Raw genomic sequence first — 6427 nt, forward strand, 5'->3', positions numbered from 1 at the left:
ATGGAGCCTCAGAAATGCTCAGAGCCGTGTTGGAACCTCCCAACACCAAACTTAGAGTTTGAATGTGGGGGTTCAACACCAAACTTAGAGTTTGGTTGTGGCCTCCCAACACCAAACTTAGAGTTTGACTGTGGGGGCTCTGCTTGGCTCTGTTTTGAGAGAAGCTCTTCATGCTTCCTCTCCATGATGATAGAGGGATGTCCTTGGGCCTTAAACACCAAGGATTCTTCATTCACTTGAATGATCAACTCTCCTCTATCAACATCAATCACAGCCTTTGCTGTGGCTAGGAAGGGTCTGCCAAGGATGATGGATTCATCCATGCACTTCCCAGTCTCTAGGACTATGAAGTCAGTAGGGATGTAATGGTCTTCAATCTTTACCAAAACATTCTCTACAAGTCCATGAGCTTGTTTTCTTGAATTGTCTGCCATCTCTAATGAGATTCTTGCAGCTTGCACCTCAAAGATCCCTAATTTCTCCATTACAGAGAGGGGCATGAGGTTTACACTTGACCCTAAGTCACACAAGGCCTTCTTGAAGGTCATGGTGCCTATGGTACAAGGTATAGAAAACTTCCCAGGATCTTGCCTCTTTTGAGGCAGTTTCTGCCTAGACAAGTCATCCAGTTCTTTGGTGAGCAAAGGTGGTTCTTCCTCCCAAGTCTCATTTCCAAATAACTTGTCATTCAGTTTCATGATTGCTCCAAGGTATTTAGCAACTTGCTCTTCAGTGACATACTCATCCTCTTCAGAGGAAGAATACTCATCAGAGCCCATGAATGGCAGAAGTAAGTCCAATGGAATCTCTATGGTCTCATTTTGAGCCTTAGATTCCCATTGTTCCTCATTGAGGGACTCAGAGGAGATTGGCACACGCCCACTGAGGTCTTCCTCAGTGGCGTCCTCCTCCTCTCTTTCCTCTCCACATTCGGCCATGGTTATGGCTTTGCACTCTCCTTTTGGATTTTCTTCTGTATTACTTGGGAGAGTACTAGGAGGGAGTTCAGTAACTTTCTTGCTCAGCTGACCCACTTGTCCTTCCAAATTTCTGATGGAGGACCTTGTTTCATTCATGAAACTTTGAGTGGTCTTTATTAGATCAGAGACCATTGTTGCTAAGTCAGAAGTATTCTGCTTAGAACTCTCTGTCTGTTGCTGAGAAGATGATGGAAAAGGCTTGCTATTGCTAAACCTGTTTCTTCCACCATTATTGTTATTGAAACCTTGTTGAGGTCTCTCTTGATTCTTCCATGAGAGATTTGGGTGATTTCTCCATGAAGAATTATAGGTGTTTCCATAGGGTTCTCCTAGGTAATTCACCTCTTCCATGGAAGGGTTCTCAGGATCATAAGCTTCTTCCTCAGATGAAGCATCCTTAGTACTGTTTGGTGCATTTTGCATTCCAGACAGACTTTGAGAAATCAAATTGACTTGTTGAGTCAATATCTTGTTCTGAGCCAATATGGCATTCAGAGTGTCAATCTCAAGAACTCCTTTCTTCTGACTAGTCCCATTGTTCACAGGATTTCTTTCAGAAGTGTACATGAATTGGTTATTTGCAACCATTTCAATCAATTCTTGAGCTTCTGCAGGCGTCTTCTTCAGATGAAGAGATCCTCCAGCAGAGCTATCCAAAGACATCTTGGATAGTTCAGAGAGACCATCAAAGAAAATACCTATGATGCTCCATTCAGAAAGCATGTCTGAGGGACATCTTCTGATTAATTGTTTGTATCTTTCCCAAGCTTCATAGAGGGATTCTCCATCCTTCTGTCTGAAGGTTTGGACTTCCACTCTAAGCTTACTCCATCTTTGTGGTGGAAAGAACTTTGCCAAGAAGGCATTGACTAGCTTTTCCCAAGAGTCCAGGCTTTCTTTAGGTTGAGAGTCCAACCATATTCTAGCTCTGTCTCTTACAGCAAAAGGGAATAGCATCAGTCTGTAGACCTCAGGGTTAACCCCATTAGTCTTGACTGTGTCACAGATTTGCAAGAATTCAGCTAAGAACTGATGAGGATCTTCCATTGAAAGTCCATGGAACTTGCAATTCTGTTGCATTAGAGAAACTAATTGAGGCTTAAGCTCAAAGTTGTTTGCTCCAATGGCAGGGATAGAGATGCTTCTCCCATAAAAATCAGGAGTAGGTGCAGTGAAGTCACCCAGCACCTTCCTTGCATTGTTGGCATTGTTGTTGTTTTCGGCTGCCATGTGTTCTTCTTCCTTGAAGAATTCGGTCAGGTCCTCTGGAGAGAGTTGTGCTTTAGCTTCTCTTAGCTTTCTCTTCAAGGTCCTTTCAGGTTCAGGATCAGCTTCAACAAGAATGCCTTTGTCTCTGCTCCTGCTCATATGAAAGAGAAGAGAAATAGAAAGTGTGGAATCCTCTATGTCACAGTATAGAGATTCCTTGAAATGTCAGAGGAAAAGAGAAATAGAAAGAAGAAGGAGAAGAAGAATTCGAACTTTAATTAGATAAGGTTCGAATTGTGCATTTAGAAGGAGTGGTACTCCATAAATAGAAGGATGTGGGAAGGAGGGAAGAGAATTTTCGAAAATTCAATTAAAAGATTTTGAAAACATTTTGAAAATTTGATTGATAATTTTCGAAAATTAAAAGTGAAAAAGAAATCAAGTGATTTTTGAAAAAGATTTTGAAATTAGAAATTAAAAAGATTTGATTGAAAACTATTTTTAAAAAATGTGATTAAAAAGATTTGATTGAAAAGTTATGGTTTTACAAAGATGTGATTGAGAAGATATGATTTGGAAACAATTTTAAAAGATATGATTTGAAAATAATTTGAAAAGATATGATTTTAAAAATTAATGACTTGCCTAACAAGAAAAGATATGATTGAAACATAAAACCGTTCTTAATAGAAAAGGCAAAAAATGTTCAATCAAATCATTAATTGTTAGTAAGTATCTTTGAAAAAGGAAAGAAACTGATTTTGAAAACATTTGATTGAAAAGATATGATTTGAAAAAGATTTGATTTTGAAAAACTTTGAAAACTTGAAAAAAAATTGATTTTGAAAACAGAATCTTCCCCCTAGCACCATCCTGGCGTTAAACGCCCAGAATGGTATACATTCTGGCGTTTAACGCCCAAAATGCTACCTCTTTGGGCGTTAAACGCCCAACCAGGTGCCCTGGCTGGCGTTTAAACGCCAGTCTGCCTTCTTCACTGGGCATTTTTGAATGCTCAGCTTTTTCTGTATAATTCCTCTGCAGTATGTTCTGAACCTTCAATTCTTTGTATCATTGACTTGAAAAGACACAAATTAAAAATATTTTTGGATTTTTAATAATCAAAATGCAAAAGGAATCAATTAACAATGCATGCAAGACACCAAACTTAGCAGTTTGTATACTACTGACATTAACAATATGAGGATGCATATGAGACACACAAAATGCTTCAAGTCAATAGAATTCAAAGATTAGAACACAAAAATCATCAAGAATTACTTGAGGATCCTTAAGACACATGAATGAATGCATGCAATTGACACCAAACTTAAGATGAGACACTAGACTTAAGCAGGAAACATCAAATATTTTTGGTTTTTATGATTTTGTAAATTTTTTTGTGTTTTTCGAAAATTAAGTGGGAAAAGGTATCAAAATCCTTGATGAGAATTCCAGGAATCAGTGCAATGCTAGTCTAAGACTTCGGTCCAGGAATTAGACATGGCTTCACAGCCAGCCAAGCCTTCAAGGAAAGCTTCGGTCCAAAACACTAGACATGACCAAAGGTCAGCCAAATCTTAGCAGATCACTGCTCCAAGAGCAAAATTGATGAGAATCAACAAGCTCTTGTGGTGATAAGTTGAAACCTCGGTCCAATCAGATTAGACATGGCTTCTCAGCCAGCCAGATTTCAACAAATCATCATGAAACTCTAGAATTCATCTTCAAGAATTTCGAAAAAATAAATACCTAATCTAAGTAACAAGATGAACCGTCAGTTGTCCAAACTAGAACAATCCCAGGCATTGTTACCAAAAGCTTGCTCAAAACTTGAACAATCCCCGGCAACGGCGCCAAAAACTTGGTGTGCGAAATTGTGAACAATACTTTTCACAACTCTCATAATCCCCGGTAATGGCTCCAAAAACGTGGTAGCTCAATACCATGGCATTACACAACTTCGCACAACTAACCAGCAAGTGCACTGGGTCGTCCAAGTAATACCTTACGTGAGTAAGGGTCGATCCCACGGAGATTGTTAGCATTGAAGCAAGCTATGGTCATCTTGTAAATTTTAGTCAGGCAAACTCAAATATATATGATGATGAACGAAAATAATATAAAAGATAAAGATAGTGATACTTATGTATATCATTGGTGTAAGAGCTTCAGACAAGTGTATGAAGATGCCTTCCCTTCCGTCTCTCTGCTTTCCTACTGCCTTCATTCAATCCTTCTTACTCCTTTCCATGGCAAGCTCGTGTAGGGTTTCACTGTTGTCAGCAGCTACCTCCCATCCGCGCAGTGAAAGCTAATGCACGCACTCTGTCACAGTGCTGCCAATCACCGGTTTGGTTCCCTCCCCTACCGGAATAGAATCACTCTTTTACGTCTGTCACTAACGCCCAGTAGGTTACAGGTTTGAAGCACGTCACAGTCATTCAATCATTGAATCCTACTCAGAATACCACAGACAAGGTTAGACCTTCCGGATTCTCTTGAATGCTGCCATCAGTTCTTGCCTATACCACGAAGACTCTGATCTCACGGAATGGCTGGCTCGTTTGTCAGGCGAGCACTCGGTTGTCAGGCGATCAACCATGCATCGTGCAATCAGGAATCCAAGAGATATTCACTAAGCCTCAGATGTTTGTAGAACAAGAGTGGTTGTCAGTCACCTTGTTCATGAGTGAGAATGGTGATGGGCGTCAATCATCACCTTCATCATGTTGAAGAACAAGTGATATCTTGGATAAAGAACAAGCGGAATTGAATGGAAGAACAATAGTAATTGCATTAATACTCGAGGTACAGCAGAGCTCCACACCTTAATCTATGATGTGTAGAAACTCCACCGTTGAAAATACATAAGAACAAGGTCTAGGCATGGCCGAATGGCCAGCCTCCCAAAAGTCTAAGATAGCATAAAACAAAGATAGCTACCAAAGTCTCCTTATTACAATAGTAAAAGGTCCTACTTATAGAAAACTAGTACATAGATGAGTAAATGACATAAAAATCCACTTCCGGGCCCACTTGGTGTGTGCTTGGGCTGAGCAATGAAGCTTTTTCGTGTAGAGACTCTCCTTGGAGTTAAACGCCAGCTTTAGTGCCAGTTTGGGCGTTTAACTCCCAATCAGGTGCCAGTTCCGGCGTTTAACGCTGGAATTTCTTGAGGTGACTTTGAACGCCGGTTTGGGCCATCAAATCTTGGGCAAAGTATGGACTATTATATATTGCTGGAAAGCCCAGGATGTCTACTTTCCAACGCCGTTGAGAGCGCGCCAATTGAGCTCCTGTAGCTCCAGAAAATCCACTTCGAGTGCAGGGAGGTCAGAATCCAACAGCATCTGCAGTCCTTTTGAGTCTCTGGATCAGATTTTTGCTCAGGTCCCTCAATTTCAGCCAGAAAATACCTGAAATCACAGAAAAACACACAAACTCATAGTAAAGTCCAGAAAAGTGAATTTTAACTAAAAACTAATAAAAATATACTAAAAACTAACTAGATCATACTAAAAATATACTAAAAACAATGCCAAAAAGTATACAAATTATCCGCTCATCACAAATCTACTGTGGGTTTTTGTTGGATCTATACTATTAAGGTCGGCTCAGACGGAACCATTGATCGATTAAAAGCCCGCCTTGTGGCTAAGGGCTACACTCAAATCTTTGGTTTGGACTATGGTGATACCTTCTCTCCTGTTGCGAAGATGGCCTCTGTTCGTCTTTTTCTTTCTATGGCTGCCATTTGCCATTGGCCTCTTCATCAACTTGATATTAAAAATGCTTTCTTACATGGTGATCTCGAGGAGGAAGTATACATGGAGCAACCTCCCGGGTCTGTTGCTCAAGGGGAGTCTTCTGGCTTAGTATGTCATTTACGCCGATCTTTATATGGCTTGAAACAATCCCCTCGAGCTTGGTTTAGTCACTTAAGTGCTGTTATTTCTAAATTTGGCATGATTCAGAGTGAAGCAGATCATTTAGTTTTCTCCCGTCATTCCTCCTCCATGACCTCCATATATTTGGTTGTTTATGTGAATGATATTGTCATCACTGAAGATGATCATGAGGGAATCACTCAGTTAAAACAGTACTTGTTTGATCATTTTTAGACTAAAGATATGAAGAAGTTAAAATATTTCCTAGGAATTGAAGTGGCATAGTCTAATGCTGGGATCTATATCTCACAGAGAAAATATGCTCTAGATATTCTTGAAGAAACTGGA

At 40.0% G+C, this 6427-nt stretch overlaps 1 non-coding gene across 1 annotated transcript; it reads left to right on the forward strand.

Annotated features, from left to right (window-relative positions):
• Positions 1 to 1697: 1697 nt before the first annotated feature.
• On the forward strand, positions 1698 to 1805 carry LOC130984203 (small nucleolar RNA R71). The gene has a single exon (XR_009088152.1). It is a non-coding gene; the product is annotated as a small nucleolar RNA R71 (small nucleolar RNA).
• The last annotated feature ends 4622 nt before the right edge of the window (positions 1806 to 6427 follow it).

This window comes from Arachis stenosperma, chromosome 5, assembly GCF_014773155.1.
Source record: "Arachis stenosperma cultivar V10309 chromosome 5, arast.V10309.gnm1.PFL2, whole genome shotgun sequence".
Lineage (NCBI taxonomy): Eukaryota > Viridiplantae > Streptophyta > Magnoliopsida > Fabales > Fabaceae > Arachis > Arachis stenosperma.